We start from the raw sequence: 15,942 nt of genomic DNA, 5'->3' as shown, positions 1-15,942 counted from the left end.
GCGCAAGCCTACAAAAACATATCATTAAAAAAAAGGAAAAGTGTGGAAACTCTGCACTTTTCAAGCAAAGCTATTTAGTTTCTGTGTTCATCAGCTCACAAAAATACTCCCAAATTTCCCTTTTCTACCCCGTTCTGTAGAATATGAGAGCTTCTGAAGCTCACGCTCAGTTCTGTCTTGTCAACAGACACGGAGGAGGGGGGCTCAGAAGTGCCCATGGCGTGACAGAGCAGGATGTAGATAGGAGCTCTGTTATACTCAGAGGCATTTTGACTTCGGTGCATCTAACTTTGGGCCACTGCGAGAGCTCAGCTGCCCTTCACTGCATTGCGTAAAGGTTATTCTGTCTCCCCTCCAAGGGTTCTCATAGAGGGGTGATGATGTGAGTGTAAGGAAAGGAATTAAACATGTCGTCTCGACAGGACTGTCGCTGTCTCCATGCTCTTTCAGTGAGCCTCTCACTGTTCCACTTAGGCTGTACTCACACTGCTGGAAGTCTTTATCCCTTGTGTTTGTGGACCCACTGCATCATAGCTCTTTTAATCAATACAGTCATAACAATTTATATAAAAATACCAGATGTTTAAAATATGAGTGTCCAGAGTAGAGTTCTACTTTAGCAGCTGTAGCCAGTCAGCAGCCTGTCCATGTCATCCACTCTCACAGCAGGCCATGTAGGAGGAGAACAGAGTGAAGGACACAGCACCACCACACTTTTACTCCCAGCAGGTTCACCAGGGAACAGTGTGAAGGCAATAAAAGTGGGTTATTTTATATGTTCTTCACAGAAAATTAGCAAAAGGCCATGAAATCTGAGGTCGAAATAGCAATAAATCGCAATTTGTCTTTTGGTAAACACTGAAAGTGGGTCCCACAGACCTGAACACCACACAAGGGCTAAATCCCGTTTGACTTGATTTGGCATCAGTTCAGTTTGGGGTGATTTGCTATTAGTATGTGACAGTAATGCTCAGTAATATTCACAATAAAGCACAAAATCACATCAAATCAATTTAGACTTAAACGAAAATGTTAGATTAGAGAGCTTTCATATGTGCTTTGCTCACCACTGTGTGGGAGGTACCACAACATTAACGCGTGCCGTTTTTCATAACATGAATTTCAGTTTAAAGGGAGATTCCACTGATTTTTTCGGGTATAGGGAAACAGTGGACTTGTTGTCCATGGTAAATGTTGGAAAAATGTTACCCATCAAAGTCCTGATTTAGCAAATATGTATGGATGTGTTTATATAACGTTTCTGATTTATTTGTTTACTTATTATTTATAATGATGCAGTTCTGTGATTTACCACCAACTGCCCATTTCCAACTGACAAGGACGTCACCCTGGAGCCTCATTTGTTCCCATGTATTTGATCTGGAAATAACCCAACATAAAGTGATGATTTCTGAAATTTTGTACTATTAAAAAGCAATCGATCCAAAATGTGTTAAATATGAAAACATATCTAATATATAGTGAAAATTATTATTATTATTAAATTTAAATGAGAAATGACAGAAACGGTTTCTTTTGTACAGACAGACGTCAGGGCAAGCTTACTGGAACGAGGCCTTTTTTTAAGTTCCTTTCCAATTAAGGACAAATTAACAAGCTAAAAAAAGACATTTCACTCTCTGATGAGCAGCGTTTGCCCTTTTTGAGGACCCGATTGAAAGAATGGGTCTTTCGAGACAGGACTGATTTCTCAGTATATGATGGTGAACGGCTCACGGGCCGATATTGTCTTCCCAGATGCCTTTCAGAAAGTCTGCTCAACCGGCCAGCACTGAGTCTAGAGAACATGCTGTGCCTGCACTACATCTCCTTTTGAACACTGACTGCCAGAAATATTTATATGCAAATTAGTGAAGTGCATAGAGAGAGTAGCTTGTTCACATGCTGGGCAGGTTCCTTCAAAAGAGTAGCAATGAGGTTTTTTTTTAGAGTACATTCTTTTCAGTTTTTGACCATTTTAAAATACCTGTTGGCCTTTTCATTGTGTGTAAATTTCATGATGAATGGATGAAAAGAAAAAGAAAAAGAAAAAAAATTCGAGTTCCATTGACTTACATTAAAAGTAGAGTAGGTTTTTTCCTTCTCCTATAAATTTACCATTTTGGAGATACGAGGTTTCATTCCAACGACAGCGACATTTTGTTATAATACACGAGAAACGCAACATATTCAAACTACATTTAGAAGAATTTGGAATACTAATTAGGAAAAGTTGTGATATTTACTGAATTCACAACGTTCCCCGCTGCTACTGGTAGGTAGTTTACTTTCTGTAATTCTGTTAAAAATGTGACTCTAAAGTGAGCAGCTATGTGACTTCCAATTCATGCTGTACCCAACATCATGGTGGTTGGATAGTGTAGTGGTTAACACCTCTGCCTTCTACACTGTAGACTGGGGTTCAAGCCCCAACCAGGGCAAGCCCCCTACACTATATCAATAAGAGTCCTTGGGCAAGACTCCTAACACCACCTTCGCCTACCTATATAAACTGATCAAATTGTAAGTCGCTCTGGATAAGAGCGTCAGCCAAATGCCAGAAATGAAATGAAAACATCATGTCAGATACAAGTGATTATAATATATGAGCATAACAGAGACGCTAAGCGAATCGCTCCTGAAAGTGTCCACTGCTGAGGAAGCTGTTCATCTCTCAATAGAGCTTTACACTGAGATGAATAACTGGCTCATCACATTGTTTTATCAGTCTACTGGGCTTTAGGAGGAGCTTCAGTATTTGTAAAAAAAATCCATCAAGACACTCTCTTTAAAGTCTGTCTAACGCAGGGGTCAGTGCCATGGATTAGATGTTTAGGCAATAATAAAATAATCCTCCTTTACAGTAGAATAAAGCTCCGCTGATCGTTCAACACAGTTTGACAATAAATGGTCTGAAGTTAACGTAGCCTATCACTGGCCTTTTAGCTCTGGAGGTTGACATGCAGACTGCTGGTCACCATAGCAACACAACCTCACCAAGGCAGTTGCTAATGAAACGGCAAACAGAGAGATTTTAGATGAATATTGATGATTTGTAAATGAATGGACTTATTTGCATTTATAATCAGTCCAGCTGGTCTCCTGATACGTTTAATCTTCAATGAGAAACTATCAGACCCTAAAAAGTCATGAAGCTGAAGTTCTCATTTGCCAGCTTCCTGTTTGAATTTTCCCGTTCCACCTTAAATGGTGCCACGCTTACGTTCACATTTAAGGTGAAATGGGAAAATTCAAACAGGAAGCTGGCGAAGAAGAAGCTGATTTCAGCCGTGCAAAAAGTCAAACGCTGAGAGACATTTTACAGAATAGGTTTCCTGCCAGAGATGCGAGAAAAGCAGCAGCATCTTAAAGCAGAGCAAAGCAAGCCTGTGGTTTTGTTTGTGTTATATATTTTAGCCTAAACTAGCACATCAGCACATACTGAGACAAATCCACAGCCAAGATGGTAAGACAGACATAAACAGCCGTGGCTCCCGAGGTGGGTTGATTTTTGTTGAAAGGCCAAAATGGCTCTTTTTAACATTTGGGATGCGACCCCTGATCTAACGGGGGTGCAGTGGTGGTGTTTCTTTTAAAGAGAGCTTGTTTATTTGGTTTTATTGACAGGGTAAGTGCTCTAAAAGCATTCTCCTGAAATACACTCTTAAAAAAGACAGATATCTATCTATCTATCTATCTATCTATCTATCTATCTATCTATCTATCTATCTATCTATCTATCTATCTATCTATCTATCTATCTATCTATCAGTCTAATTATCTTCCATATAGAACCATAAACACTCAAAGATTTTTTTCCTTGATTAAAGGGTTCTTTGCATCATGAGAGGGTTCTTCAGATTGATGGAGAACGTGCATGAATGTGCTGGAGATGGTTCTATATAGAGCCGTTTTTGAAAATGCTTGTAACCATAGAAGAACTCATTTGGGTGCTACACAGAATGTCTTTTTTGTTAAAGAACCCTTAAAGCACCATCTCTTTCATAAGAGCGTATAGGAAGTGACTGTATTCAGACTGTGGCCTTTTCTAAATGTGATGTGGACTAAAAACAGATCATTTCTGTTTTCCAAAGATGTATTCCCAGCACTTCCGTTCCATTCCATCCCTGCTTATTTAGATTTATTTACATGTCTAAATTATGAGTTTATTTAAACTTGTGCTTATTAGATCATTTATACAGGAATCCTGTGAGATTTAATCAAGAGTAATGTAAATATGAATCTAAACATGTTGTATAACTGAAGTTTTTAGGAGACGACCGAGGCGTCTGAGGCCCCTGACCGTGTGATGTGCAGTGCGTGTTTAAGGTGGGGTTTTAATGCTTCATACCAGCACGCAGACACTTCACCGTCTGTCCTGTGGTTGATGTTCATGCCTTAGAGGTCACTGTCTTGAATACATGGGGAAGGAAGTTGCACAGCAAACCCCCTCGTTCAGTTAACACCTACAGTGTTAATCTGCAGTGTTCACTGCACTCAGAGGATCACGGCAACACTGGAGACCCTGCAGAAACACTTCATCACTTCAGCCGAAAAAACAAACGTCCTTCTTTTCTTTCATTTCTTCCTTCCTTTCTTTCTTATTTTTCATTTGTCCCTTTTCTGTCATTTCTCTTCTTTCATTGCCTCCTTTCTTCCTTTCTCTTCCTTCATTGCTTCGTTTCTTCCTTTCTCTTCCTTCATTGCTTCGTTTCTTCCTTTCTCTTCCTTCATTGCTTCGTTTCTTCCTTTCTCTTCCGTCATTACCTCCTTTCTTCCTCTCTCTTCCTTCATAGCTTCCTTCCTTCCTTTCTCTTCCTTCATAGCTTCCTTTCTTCCTTTCTCTTCCTTCATTGCTTCCTTTCTTCCTTTCTCTTCCTTCCTTGCCTCCTTTCTTCCTTTCTCTTCCTTCATTGCTTCCATCCTTTCTTCCTTTCTCTTCCTTCATAGCTTCCTTCCTTTCTTTTCCTTCATTGCCTCCTTTCTTCCTTTCTCTTCCTTCATAGCTTCCTTTCTTCCTTTCTCTTCCTTCATTGCTTCCTTTCTTCCTTTCTCTTCCTTCCTTGCCTCCTTTCTTCCTTTCTCTTCCTTCATTGCTTCCATCCTTTCTTCCTTTCTCTTCCTTCATAGCTTCCTTCCTTTCTTTTCCTTCATTGCCTCCTTTCTTCCTTTCTCTTCCTTTATTGCTACGTTTCTTCCTTTCTCTTCCTTCAATGCCTCCTTTCTTCCTTTCTCTTCCTTCATTGCTTCCATCCTTTCTTCCTTTCTCTTCCTTCATTGCTTCCATCCTTTCTTCCTTTCTCTTCCTTCATTGCCTCCTTTCTTTCTCTCTCTTCCTTGCCTCCTTTCTTCCTTTCTCTTCCTTCATTGCTTCCATCCTTTCTTCCTTTCTCTTCCTTCATAGCTTCCTTCCTTTCTTTTCCTTCATTGCCTCCTTTCTTCCTTCATTGCCTCCTTTCTTCCTTTCTTTTCCTTCATTGCCTCCTTTCTTCCTTTCTCTTCCTTCATTGCTTCCATCCTTCCTTCCTTTCTCTTCCTTCATTGCCTCCTTTCTTCCTTTCTCTTCCTTCATTGCCTCCTTTCTTCCTTTCTCTTCCTTTATTGCTACGTTTCTTCCTTTCTCTTCCTTCAATGCCTCCTTTCTTCCTTTCTCTTCCTTCATTGCTTCCATCCTTTCTTCCTTTCTCTTCCTTCATTGCTTCCATCCTTTCTTCCTTTCTCTTCCTTCATTGCCTCCTTTCTTTCTCTCTCTTCCTTGCCTCCTTTCTTCCTTTCTCTTCCTTCATTGCTTCCATCCTTTCTTCCTTTCTCTTCCTTCATAGCTTCCTTCCTTTCTTTTCCTTCATTGCCTCCTTTCTTCCTTCATTGCCTCCTTTCTTCCTTTCTTTTCCTTCATTGCCTCCTTTCTTCCTTTCTCTTCCTTCATTGCTTCCATCCTTCCTTCCTTTCTCTTCCTTCCTTGCCTCCTTTCTTCCTTTCTCTTCCTTCATTGCTTCCATCCTTTCTTCCTTTCTCTTCCTTCATAGCTTCCTTCCTTTCTTTTCCTTCATTGCCTCCTTTCTTCCTTTCTCTTCCTTTATTGCTACGTTTCTTCCTTTCTCTTCCTTCATTGCTTCGTTTCTTCCTTTCTCTTCCTTCATTGCTTCGTTTCTTCCTTTCTCTTCCGTCATTACCTCCTTTCTTCCTCTCTCTTCCTTCATAGCTTCCTTCCTTCCTTTCTCTTCCTTCATAGCTTCCTTTCTTCCTTTCTCTTCCTTCATTGCTTCCTTTCTTCCTTTCTCTTCCTTCCTTGCCTCCTTTCTTCCTTTCTCTTCCTTCATTGCTTCCATCCTTCCTTCCTTTCTCTTCCTTCCTTGCCTCCTTTCTTCCTTTCTCTTCCTTCATTGCTTCCATCCTTTCTTCCTTTCTCTTCCTTCATAGCTTCCTTCCTTTCTTTTCCTTCATTGCCTCCTTTCTTCCTTTCTCTTCCTTTATTGCTACGTTTCTTCCTTTCTCTTCCTTCAATGCCTCCTTTCTTCCTTTCTCTTCCTTCATTGCTTCCATCCTTTCTTCCTTTCTCTTCCTTCATTGCTTCCATCCTTCCTTCCTTTCTCTTCCTTCATTGCCTCCTTTCTTCCTTTCTCTTCCTTCATTGCCTCCTTTCTTCCTTTCTCTTCCTTCATTGCTTCCATCCTTCCTTCCTTTCTCTTCCTTCATTGCCTCCTTTCTTCCTTTCTCTTCCTTCATAACTTCCTTCCTTCCATTCTTTTCCTTCATTGCATCCTTTCTTCCTTTCTCTTCATTCATAGCTTCCTTCCTTCCTTTCTTTTCCTTCATTCCTTACTTCCTTCTTTCCTCTTTCTTCATTGCTTCCGTCCTTCCTTTCTCTTCCTCTTTTCTTTACTCTTCCTTCATTCCTTACTTCCTTCTTTCCTCTTTCTTCATTGCTTCCGTCCTTCCTTTCTTTTCCTCTTTTCTTTACTCTTCCTTCATTGCCTCCTTCCTTCCTTTCTCTTTCTTTATTGCTTCCTCCCTTCCTTTCCCATCCTTCCTCCCTTCCTTTCATTCTTTTCCCTCCTTTCTTCCTTCACTGCCTCCTTCCTCTTTCTTTATTGATCCCTTCCTTTCTTTTCCCTCCTTTCTTCCTTCACTGCCTCCTTCCTCTTTCTTTATTGATCCCTTCCTTTCTTTTCCTTCCTTTCATCCTTCACTCCCTCCTTCCTCTTTCTTTATTGCTTCCTTGCTGCCTTTCTCTTACTTCCTTTCTTCCTCCTCCTTTTTTTGTCTTGTTATATGACATTTGAATTCCGTGATTTATGGCTTATAAATTATTACTTTATTATCATGTTTGTTGTGCTGTATTTCCCTGTTATTAGCTCTGCACTCTCTTCAGGAAATGCTGATCAGTTCATCTTAGAATTATCGTTCAGTAACCAGTGTTGATTAATCTAATCTCAGTTGTTGACTAATTTAAGCAGTAATCCTAATTTAAGCAGTGAGGAATTGAAGTGTGGGCCAAACACGGATTTAAAGAGTTAAACATAGAATTATGATACAATTCTAATAATTACAGGACACATAGTTATCAGCTCATCATACAGTTTGAGCTGATCTAAGGCTCACCTCCTACTTTAGCACACGGCTGAGTGGTTTGTAAATATGGACCCAGTGTTGTGTCCAGTAAAGGTCCAATATAAAGGCCTATAAAGGTCTTTCAACCACACCTCTTACATTAAATTAGTTTGTCTAAGCCAAAACAATCTCAGCGTGAGAAAAGATAAACGAGGGCTCCTCACAAACATCGTTCAATAAACAGCTGGTGCCTCAAACGAGTGAACATTCCTTCACACCATTAGAGACTCTATACCGAATGCGCACTGGGATCAGAGGAAATAGAAAGCAGCAACTGACAGGAGTTCAGTCACCGCTCCTGCTTCCTCGGCTGCTGTCCGCACTTCCTTCAACGATCTCGATCCAGACTCATGCATCAACACATGAAACCTCACTCTGGCTTTTAGTATGATAGTCATGCGCTCTGACCTCACTGGGTCAGTGCTGAAGTGACGGCCAGAGGGAGCGACTCAGGAATAACCTGTATATCGTCGCTAAATTGGAAAATGATGCTATTTTTTATGTCCTTAGCCATCCACGTGCTATTCACGCTTGAGTTGCACAGGCAGATGGGGGACTTGTGCATGCCTCAAAAGTTTGGACACAGTTTGCCTTTTCAAATTTTCCAAGCATTATTTCATTTTCACGTTTGTGTTTAGCCTGTGATGGACTGGTGGCCTGTCCAGGGTGTTTCCTGCCTTCTGCCCGATGACAGCTGGGGTAGGCGCCAGCACCGCACGCGACCAAGAGGGAGAAGTGGCTCAGATGTGTGTGTGTGTGTGTGTGTGTGTGTGTGTGTTTGTGTTTAGCCAGAGGAACAAAGGAACCGCAAAGTTGTGTGAATTTGCAACACATGTATGCTAATACCTTATATTTTGCTGCACTCACGTCAGTTTCATGTTAATCAGAGCAGATTTAGCCTGAATAATGAGACTTTCCAAATCAGTGTTAAAGAGAAATTCCACTGATTTTTCTTTTTAAGATGGAAACGATTGGGGGCAGTTGTGGGCTGGAGGTTAGGGAACTGGCCCTGTGACCAGAAGGTTGCTGGTTCAATTCCCAGTGCCGACATGACTGAGGTGTCCTTGAGCAAGACACCTAACCCCCAACTGTAGTGGGCACTGTGGATAGGGCAAGTGTGCTCACTGCCCCTAGTGAATGTGTGTGCTCACTAGTGTGTATGTGGCGTTTCACTTCACTGATGGGTGAAATGCTGAGGTGAAATTTCCCCGTTTGTGGGATTTAAAAGTGTCTCTTAAACAAAGTCATTAAGACTGGTCTGATGTGAAATGATTCACTGCATAGAAACTTCCTGACTCTATAGGCCAAAAGATTAAAAACTAATGTGAAACACTGAGTTACATGAAATTCATAATCCTGCAGAAAATCTGATTTTGTCAGTAACCCGATCAACACATTTACATGCACTTGAGTAATCAGATAATGGGGAAACTTCCAATCTGGTCTCATGGGATATACGTACCTCTGACCACTTTTCGCAAGGCCTTAAGTACGTTTTGCTGCACTTTTGAGAAACAAATGTCCACTGGGGGCGCTAAAGAGAAGCTTATACTTTAATGTAACGTTGCGATTATTTTGCCTTTGAGAATGACTGTATTTGAGGTTCTGGTTATTTTAAAGCTGTCAGTCATCAGTGCTATTTTAATGATAAAGTGTAGAATAACTTCGGAGCGCCTGTGATGTCTGCTGGTTCGCGAGTGGGCAAAGCAGGTAGCTAAAGTTAGGGGCAGTCGTGGGCTGGAGGTTAGGGAACTGGCCCTGTGACTGGAAGGTCGCTGTTTCAATCCCCAGGGCTGACAGCACATGACTGATGTGTCCTTGAGCAAGACACCTAACCCCCAACTGCTTCCCAGGCGCTGTGGATTGGGCTGCCCACCGCTCCGGGCAAGTGTGCTCACTGCCCCCTAGTGTGTGTGTCTATTCACTAGTGTGTATGTGGTGTTTCACTTCACGGATGCAGAGGTGGAATTTCCCCGTTTGTGGGATTAATAAAGTATCACTTAACTTAATGCCGCCTCTAACACAGCTTCAGGTCCGTAGCTGTACCTGGGGCTGTTCTCCTATAACGTTAGTTGGGAGGATAAAGCAGGTTGTGTACTTGCTGCTACCAAGCAGAGGTTCCCATAACCTTGTGCCTGAAGATATAGGGGGACAGGGCACTGCCTACGAGTTTAGGGGCCATTTATCTAGCTGGCCTCCCTCTATTACGTGTCCTGCAGTACGTGTACCCGAGATGTCAGCTGAGCTGATAGTGGTACGTAGCTTTAGCGTTAGCTAGCCAGCGTTAGGTGGCTAGTGAGGATCGCTTGCTAGATAAAGCAGTTGGTGTGTTTCTGTGGTTGTCACGATGTGCTGGCCAGAGATCCCAAGTTGTCGTGGCCTTTGTGAGGAAAACAAAAAGCCTAGATATCCGATCGGTCTGCGTTCGCTGCCATCTGGCCTGTACCTGACGTGCTAGTTATAGCTGGCTAGTTTAGTGGCTAGAAAACTAGCTAGCTAAATAATGTCTAATGTTAACTGCGCTAACGTCACATTCATATTAAAACGTAAGACTCAAACTTCATGCAGTGCCTTTGCGTTTTAAACATCTCACTTTACCCGAAAATATGAACAAACATCATCTAGAAGACGAAGAATTTTTCTGTCCTTTATTTGTGTTTGGTTTCAAAAAGTGTTCTGTTGTCGTCTCGCGGCAACGCTGCTTGCTTGTTACCGGTGCCATGGACTGTTTGCACATGCGCAGACTAAGAAATCCGAAAGAAATCAGAGTAAGAGTTCACATACACTGAGAAATCTGATTACTGAGATTTCTAGACTGATCTAAGCTGTTTACCATTTGAATAATCAGACAACTTCAGAAATTATGATCAGATTAAAGAGTGCATGTAAACGCACTCAGTGTCTCTGGTAGCAGGCAGTCAATTCACAACATGTACTGTTTTAACATTTTAGTAACTGTCTATGAAGAAGCTTTTAGAGACATTAAACTCTTCAGACGTCTGGTTCCCATCAGCACCACTGTGAACAATTCTCACTCTTATGTGTCTCTAGAACAGAGCATTTCACACCAAACCACTTTAAATGACTTTGTTTAAATCTCATTCATTTAATTATGTAGACATTTTAAAGGCTTGGTGGAATTATTTACATGAAAGTGCAAATCGAAGCTCTTTTGGCCCAAAGGTGATTTAAATACCTGAAAGGTTTCAATGCTGACGGATACAGAATTACCAAATAGGGGATGTAAGGGGAACTCCAAGGCCGTACTTTGGTTAGGTGGTCGCTCAAAGAAAAACGACAGCTTTCAATTTAACATGCCTTATAATGTAAAGCATAATGAAGAAGACATTTCAAAGATCTGTGTATCTAAACGTTTGCCAGGCCGTGTGGGTCACCAAGGCAGTGGATGTTAGCTTTGCTACGAAGGCCATGCCAACATATTAAGTGGCTGCCAGCACTGCTGCTTTAACATATTATGTTAGTTAATCTCGATGTGTTTAACAGTCAAAACCATTTAAAACAGGTGTGTAAAACTGAGGACCTTCTAGGCCAAAATGTTGTGGAGATTAACATTTAGCCCTGAATTCAGCTCATGAATGCCAATTAGCTAGTGAGCTGAATCGGGTGTGTTTAATGAGGCAGCGTGCTGAAGTCTGCAGAGTTTCGGCCCGCAAGGACTGGAGTCTGACACGTGTGATTTAGAAAGTCAAGTAAAAGCCTTGTAAAGTGTAAGATCATAAACTCTTCATATCGGGACAATGTAAATGTTCTGCCTGACGTCCAAAGTATGCGTCTTCGACTTCATTAAGTGTGTCAGATAAGTGGCAGATGGGTGTTGTCACCGGATGTGTGCTTTATGCCTGTGAGCACAGAAACACAACAACTGAATGAATTCACATCCTGACATTACTTACGTGCCACTTAACCCATCCGATGCTAAAGTATGCATCCTGTTGAATATGGTATACATTTAAAGCCCACCTGGGTTTCCCCATAAATCATTAGGAAGAAGTGAGTGCGCTCTTTTTAGGGCTGCCAATCACTGCTGAACTCATTAAAAGCTGAGGCGGTTTTTCAGTCGGACAGGTGCAAGGGCTCCAGCTGAAGGCACGGTGGGGGTGAATCCTGATGACAGCTGAAGCAATGTGGCTTTCTCTGGCAAGATCCCTACTAGAAGAGGTCAAAGAAAGCGTAGGTCTGGAGGAGGAATGTCTCCAGCCTCATCTAGGGACAGGTCAGGGGTCTGGAGCCTGATTTAGACAAGTGGGAGGGTCCAGAACATGCCTCGAGCACCCTGTGTGGTAAGAAGCAACAGCAGCTGGGAGCTGGAAGAGCCCTCCACCTCCACCCTAAATCCTGAGTCACACAACTTCATTGTACAATAAAATTCCTACAGTGACATAAAGGCAGACTTCAGTCAAAAACGCTTAGTTGCGTTAATGGTTGGCACCAGGCAAACATGCCATTGTGCTGCCTGTTCTCCATCAGCTTCTGCTCTTTTAGCAAAAAGTCCACAAATGTGGTCCAAACTAAATTCCAGGCCTGATCTTCAGAGTCAGTTGAATGGTCCCCAGCTTAGGGGCCTGTCTTGGGTCCTGGGTCCTTTCTCTGGCCTCTATTCACTTTTCATCGAGATGTTTAAAGGACTCTCAATTCAGATCTTTGGCTTCTTTCCTGTAGAGTTTCTAAAGGTACTACAGTGGTTTTAAGGTCTGATTGTTTACCTCAAATAAGTTTTTTCCAGGTGAAAAGTTCGTATTTGTACCTTTTCATAATCTACTGTTTTAAAACAGAGCAATAAAATAAGAGACTGGAGGCAAGGCAGGGTGTGTGGAGTCAGTACAGCTTAGAACATCATTTCATTATGGTTCAGTCATGTTCCCTGACTAAAGGTCCTGAGAAATACCTTTGAGGGTACCACTCCAGTGACTAGAGGGGTCCTGCCCCAGTGACAGTTTTGTGCCTTTTTTTCTGAGACTGTTATTCTGCTACACAAGGCATTAAACAGTTATAAATAAGCTACATAAGTGTACATATTGAAAATAAGCTATGCACATTATTTCATATTGTTTTCCTGGTCTAAAATTAAATGTAAAATAATATCTTCCCTATTAATGTCCTTTTATGGATTCCAAACTCAAGTCTTCATATATAACCTGATCCAAATCTAAACAAGCACGTATTTCAGGTTGTAGTTTCCCTTTCCAAATGACGCACGGGTCACACCCCTCACCCCCCACCCCCTCACCCCCCAAACATATACACACAAACACACTCTCTCTTTCTGTCTGTGTTTCACTCTCACTATCTCTCTCTCTCTCTCTTTCTCTGGTGGCTGCTAGTAAACAGTGTGCTAAAAGTGACAGTCTTAGAGTTTCTTTCCAAGAATCTCAGCTGAAATTAAAGTGGCCGCAGGGTTACTTCCACTTGTTTGGGGGAAGGGTGGACACACTGCAGTCAGATGTCACCCCATTTATGCAAAAGCAAGAGTGCATCATCTGCACTGTCCGAAATAGCGAAAGGGGTCAAAGCACCGTACAGGATCACTATTGTTTTCTTTTTTTTAGATTTCTCACTCTTACTACTCTCTGCTAAAGCGCAGAGATGTAGTCCTACACTGTTTGCCCTCTGTACATCAAAGTGGCCTCACATTAAAAGTGTCTGTTATGGTAAAATCTAACAATGCTTAGACATTTTTATAATACGCAGCCTGCCTTATGATTATTAGCTTTTCTAAAGTTTGATAAGAACAGATAAAAGAGAACCAGTAGTGCCATCTTAAAAAAAACTATGAATACAATCCAAAACTAAATCTAATTAAACTCTTTGTAATGGAACAGGCAATTGTTTAATGTTCTTAAAGTAAAGGCACATAATTTGTAATAATAATAAACATATAGTGTCATAATGTCATAGTGACCACCCCTAAATCAAACCAATTTGCCATGTTAGCAATATACTTACTTAATTATGAGAAAGATATTTTCAAATTGGTAAAAATGGGTTATTATTATGCTTGAAAGGACAGTTAGACAACTCAGCCAATAAGAAAAATGCAAATGCCATTAATGTACAAGTACAGGCTGCATTGATCTGTGGTCTTTGGCATAAAGATATCCATAATTTCAGTCTTATTATTTACAAAGTAATAGCAAACAAAAATTCCAAAGTAAATCGAGCTTTTCAAGAAACAGAAAAGTCAGACGCTGAACGTTTCAATCTTTCGCTGCACCTTAGCGGACCTTTTTCTCTGTACACTGACACAAAGCAATGGTCAGACTGTTTTCTGAGACAGCACAACCTTTACAAGGCTACACGTCCACCATGTCATACATGCCTGCACATCCAATGCTGCAGAAGTCCACTTTCTCACCCCTGTAGGTGAGGCAGAGTAGTTCAGTGTCTATTTGTCCTTTCACCCACTTGCTCAATCAAGTTTTATCAAAGTTTGCATTATGGCGCAAAAGTGAACATTTCAACAACCGGACAGTATCTCATAAAACAAGCCCACCATCAGCCAATCAGATGGTAGCAGCCTTTTGATAGGCTTGGCAATGAGTAATAAAAAGAAATCATATGCCAAAATTGGTGGACATGTCAGTAAAAACTGGCACTGTAGTTCTGTGTAGCCAAGATTTCTTTAGATATGTATTTTCCCAAAACAGTGGATTATGAGAAGTTATTTGCTTAACTTCTTTTTGCAAGCCAGTCCTAGAATAGCTTCACAAACAGATTAATCGAATGAATGAGCTGAGAATTTACCAAACTATGTTGAATACCTTTCCTTCAGGACCGAACACAAATCTTTCAAAATAATTGGCAAAATTGGCCCTTAAAGTTAGAGCTTTTCCCCTGGACAGTGCAATGTAGTGTGGTATGATTGTGAATCTGAACCAAAAACCTGTATCCTGTGTCCATTTCCCGTCAGACTACCATTGAAAGTACACACAAACATAAGTAGCAACAATAAAGACACTTCCAGTCCTGAGTTACCTTTTCCCTGAGTTTTATGTGATGTTTTGGTCAGTGATTCTGGCTGGCAATGGTTTTTTAGAACTTTAGTAGTTATCTGACTTGATTGACGATGTGTGATGATTGAGTACTTTGCTCAACACTCTCAGAAAAAAAGGTACTGATCTCTCACTGAACTGGGGTGGTACCTTTGAGTATCCTTAGTTAGGGAACATAATTTTGCCATTTGTCAATGAAAAGATATATATATCAATATTTTTATTATATTGTTCCATTTTAATACACTACATTATGAAAATGTACAAATATGTACCTTTTCCCTAAAAACTAAGTACACAATATTTACATTGTTTGTACCTTGATGAAAAATGTATCTGCACAGTACTTTTTTCTGTGTAGCTCGGTACACATGTCTGAGTTTGGCATGCTTGGTACCCCAGGAAAAAGGGTAACTGAATTCAGCAAGACGTTTGGGTAGCTTGGCAGTGGAAATGTATGATGAGGTTATAGCCATACATTGCTCATTTTAGAGAGGCACTTAAACATCTAATTAGTACATACATCATGAGCTCAGTTGTTGTGGGCTTAAGCACAAGGCACATACAGGTGTAAATGAGGAGGGGTCAGTTTATGCAGCATGAGCTTGAGTCTATAGTGAAAAGAAACATTGCTGCTGATCATTTCCTGGCTCCCAAACCATGACTGTCTCTTAATTGGGTTCTAGTGCTTGGACCCCTTTAATTGCTGCTCAGGCTCATTTTTAATTTTTTTTGTAACGTTGTTTGCCGTTTTACGGGAATCTTCGTAAACTGCTTAACATCTCTAAGCATCGCTGACTGCATCGCTCCACAGATACTGTTTACATATGACCACATAAAAATTGACACTGGTCCATGTTTGGGATGCCATCACTCCAGACCACCCCGCCCCGTCTGTATCCGGAGAGTGCATGTGCATCAATTTGTTATTATGGCCTGCAAATTTTAGCCTTCTACCAAAACTCCCAGACTGAAACTAACAATCAGTCACAGAGGAAGTTGACAAATGTTAAACCTTTCTTCGGTGTTGGGCAGTTCATGTTTAACAGCAGAGACTTTTAGTATTAGTCATTAGCTTATCAGACAGATATTTCCTCTGATGATCCAATGCCTTTGTCTAATGTTCCTTGGATACTTCTCAAACCTGTATCCCAACTGCAGCCCAGAGGAGAAAAGGTTTCCCTTTTGAGTCTTAGTTCCTCTCTGCATTTCTTTCTCATGTTCTTAGGAAGTTCCTCGCTTTGAGTCTTGGTTCTTCAGGGTGTTTCTTCCTCATCATCTTTGGGAGATTCTTCATTTGAGTCTTGGTTCCTCCCAGTTG

Source organism: Pygocentrus nattereri, chromosome 6 (assembly GCF_015220715.1).
Source record: "Pygocentrus nattereri isolate fPygNat1 chromosome 6, fPygNat1.pri, whole genome shotgun sequence".
NCBI lineage: Eukaryota > Metazoa > Chordata > Actinopteri > Characiformes > Serrasalmidae > Pygocentrus > Pygocentrus nattereri.
The sequence above is the reverse complement of the archived record's forward strand: the minus strand, read 5'-3'. Positions refer to the sequence as shown.